A 19346-nucleotide genomic window follows, 5' to 3' on the forward strand; every position below is an offset into this window, starting at 1 on the left:
ACAGGAGATAAGATGACATGAGGTCCAGAAGGAGTCACCAGCATCACCCAACCAAGCAGAGGAACAAATGAGGAATGAGATGAGGATGCATTTGGAATCTCCCGCGCCCCTCCCCGCAACCCCCTCTCTTTATCATCTAGTCTAAATGCTCTATTAGATGTGACGGACAGGATGTCAATGTTGGAATCCAATGTAAACCACACCAATATCTTCCTCCCATCCTCCCTTACCTGAAACCAACGTCCTCTAATATGCGAATGGGCCCCTCCTCCACCCATCAAGAATCTTATCTCCAAATCTGACTGATATGTGCGGGGTCGCTGCTGCAAATCAGATACAAACAAATTTCTTCTCCAGAATAAGTCAGACCCCTATGGACAGCAAGCATGTTTCATCCCTGTAATTACAAGGGACAGAAGGTTGGTCAAAGAAATGTAGCGCAAAGAAAGTACAATTACAAGGTTAGTGAGGATAAAATGTGAACCTATCAAATCATTGTATCCAGTTATCTCTGTGAGACGAGCTTAATTCAAATATTAGGTCATTGGGTAATCAATCAATGTTGATTAATGACATCATTACAACCGATGATCTAGACTTTTTGCTACTAAATGAAAAGTGGTTAACAGAAACTAGCTGTAATACCATTTTAAATGAGGCAACAGCAGCAAATTAAAATTTTATGAACAACTGTCGAATACGAAAAAAAGGCAGTGGTATTGCTCCTATTTTTAAGTCATTATGTCAGTGAAAAGAAATTTTACTAGGTGATTTTAGCTCTTTTGATTATCTGTGGGCGGCACGGTGGGCGACTGGTTAGAGCGTCAGCCTCACAGTTCTGAGGACCCGGGTGCAATCCCCGGCCCCGCCTGTGTGGAGTTTGCATGTTCTCCCCGTGCCTGCGTGGGTTTTCTCCGGGCAGTCCGGTTTCCTCCCACATCCCAAAAACATGCATTAATTGGAGACTCTAAATTGCCCGTAGGTGTGACTGTGAGTGCGAATGATTGTTTGTTTGTATGTGCCCTGCGATTGGCTGGCAACCAGTTCAGGGTGTACCCCGCCTCCTGCCCGATGACAGCTGGGATAGGCTCCAGCATGCCCGCGACCCTCGTGAGGAGAAGCGGCTCAGAAAATGGATGGATGGATGGATGATGATCTCTTTTTTTAGTAAAAGGTGATCCAAAGGTTATTGTTTTAATAATTGATAGACCTCCAAGATACAATGGAAAATTTATGGAAGTTTTTTTCAGCACTGCTGTCAGTTAAAGAGAGAAGAGCAGCTGGGCCCGCCGCTTTGTTGATCTTTGGTTGTTAGAAGATACGTCTCACATCCTGTTCGTGGATGTAAACGCAGAAGAGGGAGTCAGAGGTGTGATGGTGGTTGGTGGTGCGGCTGGGTGGGTGTGGGGTGTGAAATTGTCCTTTTCAAATCTGCAGTCGAAGGTGTTCAAGTCATCACCTACTCTTTTATTCTTCTCTGCTTGGGGGTGATGGTCGTTTGTAGTTTGTCAACAATTGTAATCCACGCCAGACTGATTTAGAGTTGTTTGCAGTAAACTGTTTTTCTATCTTTTCTGCATAATTTGCTATGTTAATTTCTTTTGTCAGCTGGTTTCTAGCGCGATAATACAAGGCTCTATCCCCACTTTGATAGGCATCCTCTTTAGCCTGGCGAAGTTGCTGAAGTTTGACGGTGAACCACGGCTTGTTGTTATTGAATGTGCGAAATGTCTTTCTTGGTACCCATACATCTTCACAGAAACTGATATTGGATATATATATATATATATATATATATATATATATATATATATATATATATATATATTAACTGTCTGTATGTTCATCCAGGTTGACCAGGCCTCCATGCACCATAGACCACGGCCGCCCTGCCGGTGTGTAACTCAGAAATTTTTTTTAGCAGAATTTTGAAAGATGGTGAAAGAAAGTCCGGGGTAGAGAGCACATAACTGAGGTGACCACACGTTTAGGCACCATCTTGGATAATATACAGGTTAAAAAAAAAATGTTCTCTTGCTTTTTAGAGCATTTCCATTTTTGATGATGATCTTTCTTGCGTGGCACGGTGGACGACTGGTTAGAGCGTCTGGCTCACAGTTCTGAGGACCAGGGTTCAATCTCCGGTCCCGCCTGTGTGGAGTTTGCATGTTCTCCCCGTGAGTGTGAATGGTTGTGTGCTTGTATGTGCCCAACAATTGGCTGGCAACCGGTTCAGGGTGTACCCCGCCTCCTGTCCGATGTTAGCTGGAATAGGTTCCAGCACGCCCGCGAGCCTAGTGAGGAGAAGCGGCTCAAAAAATGGATAAACAAACAACCATTTGCACTCACATTCACACCTACGGGCAATTTAGAGTTGTCAATTAACCTACCATGCATGTTTTTTGGGGATGTGGGAGGAAACCGGAGTTCCCGGAGAAAACCCACACAGGCACGGGGAGAACATGCAAACTACTCACAGGCGGGGCCGGGGATTGAACCCCAGACCTTAGAACTGTGAGGCAGACGCTCTAACCAGTGGTCCACCTTGCCGCCTTTTTCTTTCTAAATGATTTTAATCATGTAAAGCACATTGAGTTACCTGTTATATGAAATGCGTTATATAAATAAATTTGCTTTGCTTTGCTTTTGCTTTGCTTTGTATGAGCAGGCGTTGTGCAGGCTAGCATAACTTATACTTTTCGACTGTATGCTGGCCTGGCTGCAGTCATTGTTCATACAGGGTACTTTATTGCCACTTTGTAGAAATAATTGCGTGAGGGGATCACATATTCCTTGTCCAGTGTTTTGGTGTTTTTCCTGCCATTTTTTCAGATGGCTGAACAGATCCGTTGCGTTACCTACCTTGCAGGGCAGACAACTCTGCTGCACTCTTACCTTATTTCTTGCTTCTTGTTTAAAGTCTTTTGCTTTGAATCAAAACATGGCCAGAAAATGAATGTTGATCTCTTTCCGAGGCACTAGCTCCCATCTTTGCTGTTCTGGCTTCTCCAGGCATGATTCACTCTCCCAATTCCAACAAGAGTGACTGAGAGGGTACCGCTGCAGAAAGTGCTGTCTAGGGAGCTAAATGAAGCATTCACCCCCTAGAGGCTGGCAGACTGAGTAAGAAAGTTCTTCATATGCCGCAGAGCCCGCATCTTAAAGGCTAAAAAAAAACACACAAAAAATGCAGATGATTAGGCTCATTTAATCATGGCACCCAAAATCACTATTACGATTAAAATTAGAATAATTGTGCAGCACTAAAAACACACATATATTCATCTTATAATATATATGATAATGCAGGCATAAATGTTATTATTTTAAAAAATGACTAATGGTAAGAATGGGCTAGTTCCATTATTCAATTTGTGTGCACACGATCCGACACTAGGAAATCAAATCACATGTGCCCACTTTGTCTGGTAAAACCTGTATCAAAATTGCAATTTATATTTCACTTGTAATACTATTGCAACATTGCAAACATTTTTACTACCTATCAATTAATCTCTTTATTTTTTTTAAATCAGGTTGTACACCAAATTATTTTGCATATGCAAATGTACATAATCAGGTGAACACATTCATTACGACACAACGAGGTAAACCACACCGACCGAGTATCTGACTATGTGACTGTCTGTGTGTAGTTTGACTCCTCTGGGTTATGCAGTCAGAAATCTAGATGGAACTAAACTCGGCTGCCTTGGATTGGATATCCATTCGTAAATAAATGGCTACATATCCAGCATATCAGTTCTTTTGGAATTGTTTAACAATATAGTGTACCTTGGCAAACAATGAGATTGTACGTGACACGATTTGTGGTGATCTTTACTATTTGATGTTCTGTTCAAATGTCGAATGTTACCATTAGAGCCATAGCTAGTCACACAGGGCCTAAGGCAAACCCGTCATTTGGCTCCCTACTTCCACATCTAGTCCAGTCCAGTATCTACTACTGACGATTTTACACATTATTGATTGCTGTGAAAAGAGCAATTTTAGAGATAAAACGATTTTTATTTGACTAAGCCCCTAAACTCCTTCTCAAAGATTATTATCAAACTTCACTGTAATTCACTGTACTTTATCAACATGTAATGTCTTTTACCATTTTAACTGTGTTAATTTCTCTTTTTAATGATGAATAAGTCATTCGTGTCACTCTCCATTTATGCTGCGTTCTCATCGGCAGACAGACAAGAATATTACGGATGTCTGTCTGTCTGTCTTTTCCTACAAACACAGTCAACACACAAGTCGAAATCTTAAGAATTCTGGTTTCCCACAGTGAAATGTTGCGACCACTGAACGGCTCTAAAATAGCAACAACAACAAAAATGTAAAATAAATTGAGAAAAAAAAATGACAAAAAAATAAAATGGCGTCTTGACCATTGTTTTCCAAATACACCTATTTTACCTCATCGGACTTGCAGCTGCATGTCTTGGACACTCGGGTGAAGAGGGACGCGGAGCTGTCAACTGATCAACATCTCGTGGTGTGTTGCCTCCAATGATAGGGGAAAATTCCGGTTCGACCTGGCAGGCCCAAAAGTATTGTGAGGGTCTGCTGGGAAAGCCTGGCAGAATCCCCTGTCAGAAGGAGTTTCAACTCCCACCTCCGACAGAACTTTGCTCATGTTCCGGGGGATGCGGGGGACATCGAGTCCGAGTGGACCATTTTCCGCGCCTCCATTGCTGAGGCGGCTGACCGGAGCTGTGGCCGTAAGGTGGTCGGTGCCTGTCGTGGCAGCAATCCCCGAACCTGTTGGTGGACATCAGCGGTGAGGGATGCCGTCAAGCTAAAGGAGTCCTATTAAGCCTTTTTGGCCCGTAGGACTCCTGAGCAGCTGATGGGTATGGGCTGGCCAAGTGAAATGCAGCTTTGGCGGTCACTGAGGCAAAAACTCGGGCATGGGAGGATTTGGGAGTGCCCTCTACAGATTGGTATCTTGGGGTCTTGTTTACGAGTGAGGGAAGAATGGAACCAGAGATCGACAGGCGGATCGGTGCAGTCTCTGCAATAATGCGGACTGTGTATCGGTCCGTTGTGGTGAAGAAGGAGCTAAACCAAAAGGTGAAGCTCTCAATTTACCGTTCGATCTACATTCCTACCCTGATCGATCGTCGCGGGCTGTGGGTCGTGACCGAAAAAACAAGATCCCGGATGCAAGCAGCCGAAATGAGTTTCCTCCGCAGCATGTCCAGGTTGTCCCTTAGAGATAGGATGAGAAGCTCGGTCATCTGGCAGGGGCTCACAGTAGAGCCGCTGCTCCTCCGCATTGAGAGGAGCCAGATGATGTGGCTCTAATTAGGATGCCTCCTGGACGCCTCCCTGGTGAGGTGTTCCGGGCATGTCTCACCGGGAGGAGACCCCAGGGATGACCCAGGACATGCTGGAGAGACAATGTCTCCTGGCTGGCCTGGGGACGCCTCGGGTTCCCCCTGGAAGAGCTGGATCAAGTGGATGGGGAGAGGGAAGTCTGGGCTTCCCTATTAAAGCTTGAAGACTCCATTGATTCTATCACCTTGATGTGGACAGCTCTGACAGTCATACATCAGAATCAGAATCATCTTTATTTGCCAAGTATGTCCAAAACACACAAGGAATTTGTCTCCGGTAGTTGGAGCCGCTCTAGTACAACAGACAGTCAATTTACAGAACACTTTGGAGACATAAAGACATTGACAAAAAACAACAACAAACAACAATTGTGCAAAAAGATGCAGAGTCCTCTAGCACTTAGAGCAGTTCGAATGGCTAATATCGCAATAGTCCGGTGCAATGACCATTGTGCAAAGGGCACTGAGACTTCAAGGAGTGTATGCGGTTTAAAGTGACGAGTAGTGCGATTGTGCAAATGTTGCAGATACTCCTCAATCAGTGTGCAAATGGAGCAGATGCTACTCTGGCATGAGTGGCCACTATATGCGAATAGTGCAGCACGGCGAGACAACTACAGTGAGTGCACGAGTAATACATAATTGGCCCCACAGAAATGTGACAAAGAACTCAAGTCAAAAAATTGCCAGCTTGTTGTAATGGAATTATAAGTTAGCTGTTTAAGAAGTTGATTGCAAGAGGGAAGAAGCTGTTGGAATGTCTACTAGTTCTAGTTTGCATTGATCGGTAGCGCCTACCTGAGGGAAGGAGCTGGAAGAGCTGGTGACCGGGGTGGGGAGGGTCCGAGAGGATTTTGCACGCCCTTGTCTTAGTTCTGGCAGTGTGCAAGTCCTCAAGGGTGGGTAGGGGGGTACCGACAATCCTTTCAGCAGTTTTGATTGTCCGTTGCGGTCGGAGTTTGTCCTTTTTTGTAGCAGCACCAAACCAGACTGTGATGGAAGAACACAGGACTGATTCGATGACCGCTGTGTAGAACTGTCTCAGCAGCTCCGGTGGCAGGCCGTGCTTTCTCAGAAGCCGCAGGAAGTACATCCTCTGTTGGGCCTTTTTGAGGACGGAGTTGATGTTGGTCGCCCACTTCAGGTCCTGGGAGATTGTAATTCCCAGGAACTTGAAGGTCTCGACGGTTGACACAAGGCAGCTGGACAACGTGAGGGGCAGCTGTGGCGAAGGATGCCTCCTGAAGTCCACGATCATCTCTACAGTCTTGAGCGTGTTCAGCTCCAGGTTGTGTCGGCCGCACCACAGCTCCAGCCGCTCCGCTTCCTGTCGATATGCAGACTCGTCACCGTCCTTGATGAGGCCGATGACAGTGGTGTCATCTGCAAACTTCAGGAGTTTGACAGTCGGGTTCGCTGAGGTGCAGTTGTTCGTGTAGAGAGAGAAGAGCAGCGGAGAGAGGACACAACCTTGGGGTGCCTCAGTGCTGATGCTGCGTGTGGATGAGGTGGCCTCCCCCAGCCTGACCTGCTGTGTCCTGCCCGTCAGAAAGCTGTAAATCCACTGGCAGTATCCACTGCCACTGTAGCTGTAAATACTGTAAAGCTGTAAATCCACTGTAAATCCACAAGCGACAGGCCTGTAGTCATTCAGACCCGAGATTGCAGGTTTCTTGGGGACTGGGATGATGGTGGAGCGTTTGAAACAGGATGGAACTTCGCACATTTCCAGTGATCTGTTGAAGATCTGAGTGGCACTGGAGCGAGCTGGTCCGCGCAGACTTTGAGGCAGGATGGGGACACGTGGTCCGGGCCTGCCGCTTTGTTAATCTTTTGTTGTTTGAAGATGCGTCTCACATCCATATAAACATTACCGCCCCTCGCTTACTGTTGGCACATCCTTCACGTGTTCGACGAGAAGTGACTGTCCAGGTTCCAAACACTCAACTGCAACATAAAAGAATGGAGGGTTTATATTCAGTCGGTCCAGAGGGAAGGAGCTGGAGGAGGTGGTGACCATTATGTGGTCGAAGAGGATTTTGCATGCTCTTGTCTTCGGCTGGAGCTTTGGTGCGGCCGACACAATCTGGAGCTGAACATGCTCAAGACTGTAGAGATGACCGTGGACTTCAGGAAGCATCCTTCGCCACAGCTGCCTCTTACACTGTCCAACCATCGACAGACACACACACACACACACACACACATATATATATACACACATATACATATGTTCTTTACCACTTCTCCTCACTAGGGTCGCAGGCATGCTGGAAACTATCCCAGCTATCTTCGGCGAGAGGCGGGGTGCATTCTGAACTGGTCGCCAGCCAATCACAGGACACGTATAAACAAACAACCATTCGCACTCTCATTCACACCTACGGATAATTTAGAGTCTTCAGTCAACCTACCCTGCATGTTTTTGGGATGTAGGAGGAAACAGGAGTACCCGGAAAAAAGCCACTCAGCCTCAGAGAACTGTGCCGCCTATACAGTGTGTGTGTGTGTATATATATATATATATATATATATATATATATATATATATATATATATATATATATATACATATATTTAAATATACAATCCCCTCCAAAACGGGACAGCGCACCTTTTGTTTGAACCCACCCACTTTTCAAGTAAGCAAAATATTGGAACAGACATGATTAAATTAACTTAAACTGAATAACATTTAATATTTGGTGGCATAACCCTTACTTACAAACACTGCGTCAAGCCTGCGTCCCATTGACTTCACCAGACTGTTGCATTATTAATTTGAAATACTTTTCCAGGCCTTTACTGCAGCCTCATGATTCAAAACACATGAGCTCTTCTGTGAAGCATGGTGGAGGTAATGTCATGGCTTGGGCTTGCATGGCTGCTTCTGGATCAGGCTTACTAGTCTTTCTTTATGATGTAACTCATGATGGTGGCATCAGAATTCATTCTGAAGTCTACAAAACCATTTTGTCTGGCTATTCATAGAAAAATGCATCCAAAATAATCGGGAGAAGCTTCATCATGCAACAAGACGACCCAAAACACACTGCCAACACAACAAAGGACTTCATCAGGGGGAAAAGGTGGAAGGTCTTAGACTGGCCAAGTCAATCACCAGACCTTAACCTAATAGAGCATGCATTTTACCTCTTGAAGTGGAGACCGAAGGGAGAAACCCCTAGAAACAAACAAGAACTGAAAGAGGCTGCAGTAAAAGCCTGGAAAAGCATTTCAAATGAAGAATGCAACCGTCTGAGGAAGTCAATGGGTCGCAGAATCCAAAATCCATCTATCCATCCATTTTCTGAGCCGCTTATCCTCACTAGAGTCGCAGGACTGTTGGAGACTATCCAGCTATCTACAGGCAAGAGGCGGAGTACACCCTGAGCTGGTTGACAGCCAATCGCAGGGCACATAGAAACAAACAACCATTCGCACTCACATTCACACCTACGGGCAATTTAAAGTCTTCAATCAACCTACCACACATGTTTTTGGGATGTGGGAGGAAACCGGAGTGCCCGGAGAAAACCCATGCAGGCACGGGGAGAACATGAAAAATCCACACAGGCGTGGGAGGGATTGAACCCCGTTTCTCAGAACTTCGAGGCAGACGTTCTAACCAGTCTTTTCACCGTGCTGCATGCCACCAAAATATTCACAGAATAAAAAATATATACTGTATTAAAAATAGATGAAAATTCAAATGGTAAAAGAAACCACATTTTTAGGAATCATGATAGATGAAAATCTTCGCTGGAAGTCACATATAACAACAGGAAAAATAGTGGAAGCCATCGCGTATTAAATAAAGTAAAATTGTAGATTCCTTTAACTGGTTATTTATCACATATAAGGCATTGTGATGCCATGATTTAATAGATTTCGAAATATTACAGTGCACAAGGCTAAGGTTGAAAGCTTTTTTCGTGGCCTGTCATATCTTGACACATGGAATACATCCTATTGTGGATAGGATTTCTCAGAAGGTAAAAAAGACTTGTTTCTGTGAAAGTAGTATTAGTATTTTTTATCCTAAAAAAGACAATTTTAATCTTGACAAGCAAGTTTTGCATTAGAGAAGGAGCTTATTGTAAGTAATAATGTCTATTTCTCATTAAGATATTACAGCTAATACGAATGTAAAATGTTCTTTTTCTTTTCTTTTACTTTTTCTTTCGGTTTGTCCTGTTAGGGGTCACTGCAGTGCATCATTCTTTTCCATGTGAGCCTATCTTCTCCATCCTCCTCTCTAACGCCAAAAGCTCTCATTACTTCACTCACTAAATCTATCAATCTTCTCTTAGGTCTGCCTCTAGCGCTCTTGCCCGGCAGCTCCATTCTCATCATCTTTCTACCAATGTACCATCTTCCATCATTATATTGCGGTTCACCTATTTCAGATTCAGTGCATTGTGGATTTTTCTTATATTCATATTGTGCATAATTGACCATATTGTGGAATTTTTAGTTTATGCTGTATTTTTTGGTTCTTAAATAAACATTTCCTACCTAAAACATTAAACCTGCATAAAAACAAAAAACAACCCCCAAAAAATATAATTAAAACACATATTATAAGGAATAAAATGTACATAGTGTACAGTACTACTGTGCATTACTGTATATTAAAGAGTGTAAAAGGTGTGTAAGAATAAAGAAATTGTTTGTCAGCGTATGGTAGAGGTTAATAGGAGTGTGGGGAAGATTAATAATAGTCTGGGGAGCTTCATACAGCTTTAACACTAGAATGCCCAAAGCCCTGACATTTGGCTTTTCTACCTATAATGCCTCAAGAGCCGAGTGGCTGGATTAGTGTGAACTAATATCCCAACTCAGGTGTGAACAGCCTAGCAATTTTGTTTTTCTAATTTGCATGCCCAAAGGGATGGCTAGTTCAGTTTTTTCACCATTCTTCACCATCTTGTCACCATTGTTCTGTAAATGAGGCAATTACTCTCTACTCTCCACACAGTTACTGAAAGAGAACTGTGTGGGGAGTAGAGAGTAATTGCCCCTTTACCTGAATAAATAGATAGAAATTACTGGCTGCATGCTTACACAACACTGCATACACTTTTGTTCGATACATCCCATTATAGGTACACACCGAGATGTTTTTATAAACAGATAGTTTATAGTTACTGACGTGTCCCTGCCAATAGCCAACACGTTCATTAGTAAAGTTATAGAAAACGGAGCTCGCTCTGTCTCTGAGTACCACAATCTCAGGGCACGGTGAGAATGTCGGACTGAATTTCCGAACGTACCCTGTGTTAATATTTTGTGGCTTTGTTGTGTCCATGTGACCAAGTGTAATGCAACTATATGTTGTGCCAAGTATGTTCAGACAATGTAGAGGGTTGAAGAGCTCACTTTATTTGCATGCTGCACAGATTTGTGTGTTTGTATATTTCATTGCAGTAATTTATAAGTAAAGAAGTCTTGTTTGAATCTTGTGCATCAGCAATAAATCTCAACAAGAAATGAAAAACAGTCGACCTCTTATAAGAAGGGAGGGGAAATATTTTTTTGTTGTGATCACAAAAGTGGAAATATTAAAAATTTTAGCCCGTTGAACACAATGCTGTGAGAAACTATTGTATCTGTAATGAGATGTATGTAACAAAAAGTATGCAGTGTTGTGTAATGTAACGAGAGAGAGGTAGCAGTTTAGAACTAGTGTACAATAGTTTCTCACAGCATTGTGTTCAACGGGCTAAAATTTTTAATATTTCCACTTTTGTGATCACAACAAAAAAATATTATAATAAATAAATAAATAAATAATATTTCATTTCTTGTTGAGATTTATTGCTGATGCACAAGATTCAAACAAGACTTCTTTACTTATAAATTACTGCAATGAAATATACAAACACACAATCTGTGCAGCATGCAAATAAAGTGAGCTCTTCAACCCTCTATATTGTCTGAACATACTTGGCACTGCCACACGTACTTGTAGCAATCAACACAGCGCACAGTGACGCGATTGTTCTTGCACCGAAAGTTTTTCGAAGCATGCCAAGAGTGACGAAACGGAGGAAACTGTAAGCGACTCGACACTGTTCTTCTGACCAACGCAGTTGGCTCTCCATCTGCAGCATAAGATTCAATTGGGCTGTGATAGAGATGCCTTCCGACCTGTTCTTCACACTATACTGCTGTCTCCAGTCGACCTCTCTTTTCTGGTGGTGGTGAAGTCTCCTCATCTGTAGGGTGAACATATTTTTTAGATGTGAGCAGTGAAATATAACGTGAGCTATAAAAACCTCAACCAAGGTTAGAAATCTACGCAAAGATATCATTTGAATTACAATGCCAAAACATCAAGTATCCTTCCTCTGTATTGATTTAGCATTGTTTTCGTCTTTTCCTAAAACACAACTGCCATAATCAGCCAATGAATGTAGGATGTTTAGGAAATCTTACCAGTAGAGTCTGAACTCAGCTCAAGGGCAATGTCTTCTCCATCGGAGTCGCAAGGGTTGACTTGGTTCAGGATCAAATCCAAAGCCTGCTGAGTGCTGTAGACTTTCTGCATCTTTGTTTCCGAGATGACTGAGTAAATGAACTATGTGCTGTGAGCGAGCTATTTATCCATATCGGGTCTATTGTTCAGTCATCGTTCACGCCGACACCGACCCTTCCTCCACACCAAACCCAGTAGGCCTCCTTTTACATTTTCCATCAGTGTTTATATCTAGTTTTTAATTTATTTTCTTATTTTGTTGTTTTCACCAGGATTTTCTGTTTATTTATATATCACACTTACAATGTCCACAGTCGCACAAAGTGCTGCATGGTTATAAAAAAAGTATCTCTATATAACATACACATACCATTGATATACACATGAAAGTAGTGCTATGAAGAAAAATATAAAAAGTGTCAAAGTGGCAAAAATGGCCACATTTACAAAAGAGGTTAATTGTAGGCCGCTGAGTTGTTAATTTTAAACCACAGAGCTTTTGAGCTGTCCTCTAGGCATTGCAGCAGGAGTAAGAAAACCTGGGTTTTCTCATGTTAAAATATGTATAAATAATTTTTAAAAATAAAGTGGTCGCTACTTCGTGGATTTCACCTATTGCGTGGGTGGTCTGAAACCTAGCCCCCGCAATAAACGAGGAATTACTGTACTTAATATCTCTCCTCTAAAAGTCTCCAAATCATCTATGTCTCTATAACTTTGACTCCAAAACATCTAACCTTGGCTGTCCCTGTCCCACAATAAATAAGTAAATACAAATTAAGTCACTAATGGTGTAGTGGTGACTTCGCCTGACTTCAGTGCAGGCAGCGTGGGTTCGGTTCCCACTCAGTGACGGTGTGAATGTTAGTGCGAGTGGTTTTCCGTGTCTGTATGTGCTGATTGGCGACCAGTTCAGGGTGTGGTCTGCCTTTCGCCCAAAATCAGCTGGGATAGGCTCCAGCAACCCGTGACTCTGAACAGGATAACCAGTATTGAGAATGGATGTATGGATGAAAAATAAATTCAATAAATAACTACATAAATTAATAACAGCACGGTGGCCGACTGGTTAACACGTCTTGCTCTCAGTTCTGAGTTCCCTGGTTCAAATCTGGCCTCGTCTGTGTGGAGTTTGCATGTTCTCCCCGTGCCTACATGGGTTTTCTTCGGGTTCTCCAATTTCCTCCCACATCCCAAAAATATGCATGGTAAGTTAATTGAAGACTCTAATTTGTCCGTAGGTTAATTGAAGACTCTAATTTGTCCGTAGGTATAAATGTGAGTGCGAATGATTGTTTGTTTATATGTGCCCTGCGATTGGCTGGCGACCAGTTTAGGATGTACGCCTCTCGCATGGAGTCAGCTGAGATAGGCGCTAGCATGCCCGCGACCCTCGGGAAGATAAGTGGTTCTGAAAATGGATGGATAGATAAATAAATGAATAAAATGTAAAATGTCCACCGACCGGTAGTTGGGGACCATTGTTATTAATTTTCTCTTCCATCCTAGCCGAGACTCTTCTGTCATATAACCCACCTGAGACTTTCCTCCACCCGTTCCAACCTGCGGGGACCTGTTTCTTCACCTCCTTACCACACCTACCATTGCTCTGGACTGTTGACCCTCAGTATTTAAAGTCCTCCACCATCGCTATCTCTTCTCCCTGTAGCCTCCACCTCTCTCATTCATTCATGCACGTATATTCTGTTTTACTTCGGCTAATCTTCATTCCTCTCCTTTCCAGCGCATGCCTCCACCTTTCTAAATGTTCTTCGACCTGCTCCCTATGTATGTCATCAGGACCAACTGCCTTTCCATTTTATCCATCTTCTTTAGTGCCTTTCTAACTTCTCCCTCACTACTCATTATTACTTCCTGGTCCACCTCAATTGTCTCTTCTACTCTCCCTTCTCTATCATTTTCCTCATTCATCAACACCTTAAAGTATTCTTTCCATCTATCCAGCACACTACTGGCACCAGTCAACACATTTCCATCTCTATCCGTAACCTGCGGCACATCCTTCAGCTCTCCATCTGTCTGGCTAACCTGTTTAGATCTGGCATATGTCATCATATGCCTTTGGTTTGGCCTTTGCCCCTTTCACCTTCACCTTACATTACATCTCCTTGTAGTATTTTCTCTTCTCCTCAGTCCTCTCAGTGTCCCACTTCTTCATTGTTAACTTTTTTCCTTGCATGTATGGCAGCATAGACCCCAGAGTCTGAGATGGCTTAGTTGAGGGAGATCCTTAAGCGCCAGCAAGAACAACTCAGCCAGCTTAATCTAAGCATCGCTCTCCAGCAGAACCCTCGCCAGCACAGTCGTCCATCTCATATCGGCCCAGTAATATGCAGGCGCTGTCATCAGCCTGGCCATTTTGCGAGGGAGTGTAGAGCGTATGTTCCTCCACCCTCACCATATCTCTTACCATCTGCTCCAAAATGTGTGGCACAGCCTTTTTCTGCCCCAATGTTGGAAAACTAGTACCCACTAAACTGCAAAGCCACAGTTTGTGTGGGACCGCTACTGACTCACAAGTTGTTGCAAATACGTTATTGGCTTCTAAAATTAATTCATCTCTTTCTCCATCTAAGTGTGGATATGGGAGGAGTAAAGGTGCCCTGTCGAGTGGACACTGGTTCCATAGTGTCTATTATTTCCGAAAGCTTCTTCCGCCAGCATGTTGAGCCTTGGGGTCAGGAGCATCTCCAATCATGTCACTGGTTGCAGCTTAGAGCTCCCAATGGCTTAGAAATTCCATACATTGGCTATTTACAGCTAGGGGTACAACTAGAGGTACAACTTTGTGGCAAGGTGCTGCCATATTACAATAGCCTACACTAGTCAAGGGCTGAGGCCCACTGAAAGGAACATGATCAATTATAGTTCCATGAAGTTTGAGTTTTTGGCTTTTAAATAGGCCATGACGGAAAAATTTAGGGAGTATTTGTTGGGTCACAAATGATTTGTCTACACTGACAACAATGCCATGAGTCACATGTTTTCTGTGAAATTGGCTTCTACCGAGCAGCTTGCTGCTTTTGATTTTGAGTTAAAGTACCGGTCAGGGAGGAGTAATAGAAATGCAGATGCTCTCTCTCGTCAACACCATTTTGTTAGGAAATGGAAGCATTGCTTCCAGGCACTGCAATGCCTATACCTCTTCAACAAGCATTGGGATCCAAGAAAGTTGAGGTACGTAGCTCAAACTGCCATTTCTGCCTTGCCACAACACACTGAGTCTCATATTTTTGCCTTTCAACAGGCTGATCAAGTTATCCGGGCAATTTTGGAGTTTTAGAGGAGAAGGCAGCGTCCAGCAGTTTTTGTTACCACATATACTGATAAATGAAGTCTTGACCCATGTCCATCAAGAGCATGTCCATCAGGGTGTGGACCGCACACTGGCACTCCTGCGGTCCATGTGTTATTGGCCTGGTATCTCTTCTGATGTTACCAAATGGTGTCAAGCCTGTGAACAGTGTCAAGTGGCAAAAGATGTTCACCCCACAGTGCGTAGCTTTATGTAACATCTGTCGGCATCTCGTCCCAACGAGATTCTCGCCATTGAATCAGAATCAGAATCAGAATTTGTCTCCGGTAGTTGGAGCCGCTCTAGTACGATTACACCTGTCTAGAGCAGCACAGAACGAGATGTAATCCAGCCTCGTGATGACAGATGTTTTCAGCAAATATAGAGTAGCTGTTCCCACCCATGATCAGCGTGCCTCCACTGTGGGCAAGATTTCAGTATCAGAGCGGTTTTTGGTTTAGTTTGGTGTACCAGCTTGGTTACACTCTGATCAGGTTCATAACTTTGAGAGGTCTTTGATCCATCAACTTTGCAGCTTGAATAGTGTTGTTAAATCGCGCACTACTCCATACCACCCAGTGGGGAATAGTCAGTGTGAATGGTTTAACTGCACCCTCCATAACTTGTTGCACATTCTCCGAGTGTCTCGAAAGATTGACTGGAATGCATGTTTGCCCCAGGCTCTGTATTGGTACAATACCATTCCCCATCAGAGTACTGGAGAGTGCCCCTTCTTTCTCATGTTTGGCCAGTAACCAAGGCTCCCTCTAGATTTTCTTTTGGGTAGAGTTGACAGACCCCTTATGATGACAACAAAAAATGGACACAGGTTTCCCTTGCCCGGACGCGGGTCACCGGGGCCCCCCTATGGAGCCAGGCCTGGAGGTGGGGGTCGAAGGCGAGCGCCTGGTGGCCGGGCCTGCACCCATGGGGTCCGGCCGGGCACAGCCCGAAAGGGTAACGTGGGTCCCCCTCCCCATGGGCTCACCACCTGTGGTAGGGGCCATAAGGGTCGGGGGCAGTGCGAGCTGGGCGGTTGCCGAAGGCGGGGACCTTGGCGATCCGATCCCCGGCTACAGAAGCTGGCTCTAGGGACGTGGAATGTCACCTCTCTGCCAGGGAAGGAGCCCAAGCTGGTGTGTGATGTCGAGAAGTTCCGACTAGATATAGTCGGACTAGCCTCCACACACAGCTTGGGCTCTGGAACCAGTCCTCTCGAGAGGGGTTGGACTCTCTTCCACTCTGGAGTTGCTCGCGGTGAGAGGCGCCAAGCAGGTGTGGGTAGAATTATTGCTCCCCGGCTCGGCGCCTGTACATTGGGGTTCACCGTGGTGGACGAGAGGGTAGCCTCCCTCCGCCTTCGGGTGGGGGGACGGGTCCTGACTGTTGTTTGTGCCTATGCACCAAACAGCAGTTCAGAGTACCCATCCTTTTTGGAGTCCTTGGAGGGGGTGCTGGAGAGCGCTGATGCTAGGGACTCCATCGTTCTGCTGGGGGACTTCAATGCTCACGTGGGCAATGACAGTGAGACCTGGTAGGTCGTGATTGGGAGGAACGGCCCCCCCGATCAGAATCCGAGCGGTGTTCTGTGATTGGACTTCTGTGCTCATCACAGATTGTCCATATCGAACACCATGTTCAAGCATAAGTGTGTCCACACGTGCACTTGGCACCAGGACACCCTAGGTCGCAGTTCGATGATCGACTTTGTGGTCGTGTCATCGGACTTGCGGCCGCATGTCTTGGACACTTGGGTGAAGAGAGAGGCGGAGCTGTCAACTGATCACCACCTGGTGGTGAGTTGGCTCCGATGGTGGAGGAAGATACCGGTCCGACGTGGCAGGCCCAAATGTATTGTGAGGGTCTGCTGGGAACGTCTGGCGGAATCCCCTCTCAGAAGGAGTTTCAACTCCCACCTCCGACAGAACTTGGCTCATGTTCCGAGGGAGGCGGGGGACATGGAGTCCGAGTGGACCATTGCTGAGGCGGCCGACCGGAGCTGTGGCCGTAAGGTGGTTGGTGTCTGTTGTGGCGGCAATCCACGAACCCGTTGGTGGACACCAATGGTTAGGTATACCGTCAAGCTGAAGGAGTCCTATCGGGCCTCTTTGGCCTGTGGGACTCCTGATGCAGCTGATGGGTACCGGCTGGCCAAGCGGAATGCAGCTTTGGTGGTCACTGAAGCAAAAACTCAGGCATGGGAGGAGTTCGGTGGGGCCATGGAGAAAGACTTCTGGTCGGCTTCGAGGAAATTCAGTTCCACCATCCGGCGTCTCAGGAGGGGGAAGCAGTGCACCATCAACACTGTGTATAGTGGGGATGTGGCACTGCTGACCTCGACTCGGGACGCTGTGAGCCGGTGGGGAGAATACTTCGAAGACCTCCTCAATTACACCGACACGCCTTCCCATGAGTGAGCAGAATCTGGGTTCTCTGAGGCAGGCTCTCCTATCTCTGGAGTTGAGGTCACCGAGGTGGTTAAAAAGCTCCTCGCTGGCAGGGCCCCGGGGGTGGATGAGATTCGCCCGGAGTTCCTCAAGGCTCTGTATGTTGTAGGGCTGTCCTGGTTAACATGTCTCTGCAACATCGCGTGGACATCGGGGACAGTGCCTCTGGATTGGCAGTCTGGGGTGGTGGTCCCCCTTTTTAAGAAGGGGCACCGGAAGGGTGTGTTCGAACTACGGGGGGATCACACTCCTCAGCCTCCCTGGTAAGGTCTATTCAGGGGTGCTGGAGAGGAAGGTCTGTCGGGAAGTTGAATCTCAGATTCAGGAGGAGCAGTGTGGTTTTCATCCTGGCCGTGGAACAGTGGACCAGCTCTACACCCTTGGCATGGTCCTCGAGGGTGCATGGGAGTTCGCCCAACCAGTCTACCTGTGTTTTGTGGACTTGGAGAAGGCGTTTGACCTTGTCCCTCGGGGGATCCTGTGGGGGGTGCTTCGGGAGTATGGGGTACCCAACCCCCTGATAAGGGCTGTTCGGTCCCTGTATGACCGGAGTCAGAGTTTGGACCGCATATCCAGCAGTAAGTCGGACTCGTTTCCAGTGAGGGTTGTACTCCGCCAAGGCTGCCCTTTGTCAGCGATTCTGTTCATAACTTTTATGGACAGAATTTCTAGGTGCAGCCGAGGCGTAGAGGGGGTCCAGTTTGGTGGCCTCAGTATTTCATCTCTGCTTTTTGCAGATGATGTGGTTCTGTTGGCTTCATCAAGCCATCACCGCCAACTCTCACTGGAGCAGTTCATAGCTGAGTGTGAGGCGGCTGGGATCAGAATCAGCACCTCCAAATCTGAGACCATGGTCCTCAGTCGGAAAAGGGTGGCATGCCCTCTCCAGGTCGGGGATGAGATCCTGCCCCAAGTGGAGGAGTTCAAGTATCTTCTAAGTGAGGGAAGAATGGAACGGGAGATCGACAGGCGGATCAGTGCAGCATCTGCAGTGATGCAGACTTTGTATCGATCCGTTTTGGTAAAGAAGGAGCAAAGCTCTCGATTTACTGGTCGATCTACGTTCCTACCCTCAGCTATGGTCATGAGCTCTGTGTCGTGACCGAAAGAACGAGATCCCGGATACCAGCGGCCGAAATGAGTTTCCTCCATAGGGTGTCCGGGCTCTCCCTTAGAGATAGGGTAAGAAGCTCGGTCATCCGGGAGGATCTCAGAGTAGAGCCGCTGCTCCTCCACATCGAGAGGAGCCAGATGAGGTGGCTGGGGCATCTGATTCGGATGCCTCCCGGACGCCTCCCTGGTGAGGTGTTCCAGGCACTTCCCACCGGGAGGAAACCACGGGGACGACCTAGGACACGCTGGAGAGACTACATCCTTCGGCTGGCCTGGGAACGCCTCGGGATCCCCCCAGAAGAGCTGGATGAAGTGGCTGGGGAGTGGGAAGTCTGGGAATCCCTGCTAAAGCTACTACCCCCACGACCCGACCTCGGATAAGCGGTAGAAAATGGATGGATGGAAGGATAGAGTTGACAGTCCAGTTAGTGGCACTGTCCATGAGTGGGTTCGGGATCATCAGGCTCGTCTGCAAGTGGCTTTTGATGGAGCCAAAGAAATCTGGTAACTTCCCGCCAGCCACAGAAAGTGTAACAACAACCAACGTGTGAAAGACGTGCCTTTGAGTGAAGGGCAATTAGTATTTCTGCCTGATTTCAGTACAGGAGGCCCCCATAAGACTCGGGATCGGTGGA

The sequence above is a fragment of the Phyllopteryx taeniolatus genome, chromosome 1, assembly GCF_024500385.1.
Source record: "Phyllopteryx taeniolatus isolate TA_2022b chromosome 1, UOR_Ptae_1.2, whole genome shotgun sequence".
Classification (NCBI taxonomy): domain Eukaryota; kingdom Metazoa; phylum Chordata; class Actinopteri; order Syngnathiformes; family Syngnathidae; genus Phyllopteryx; species Phyllopteryx taeniolatus.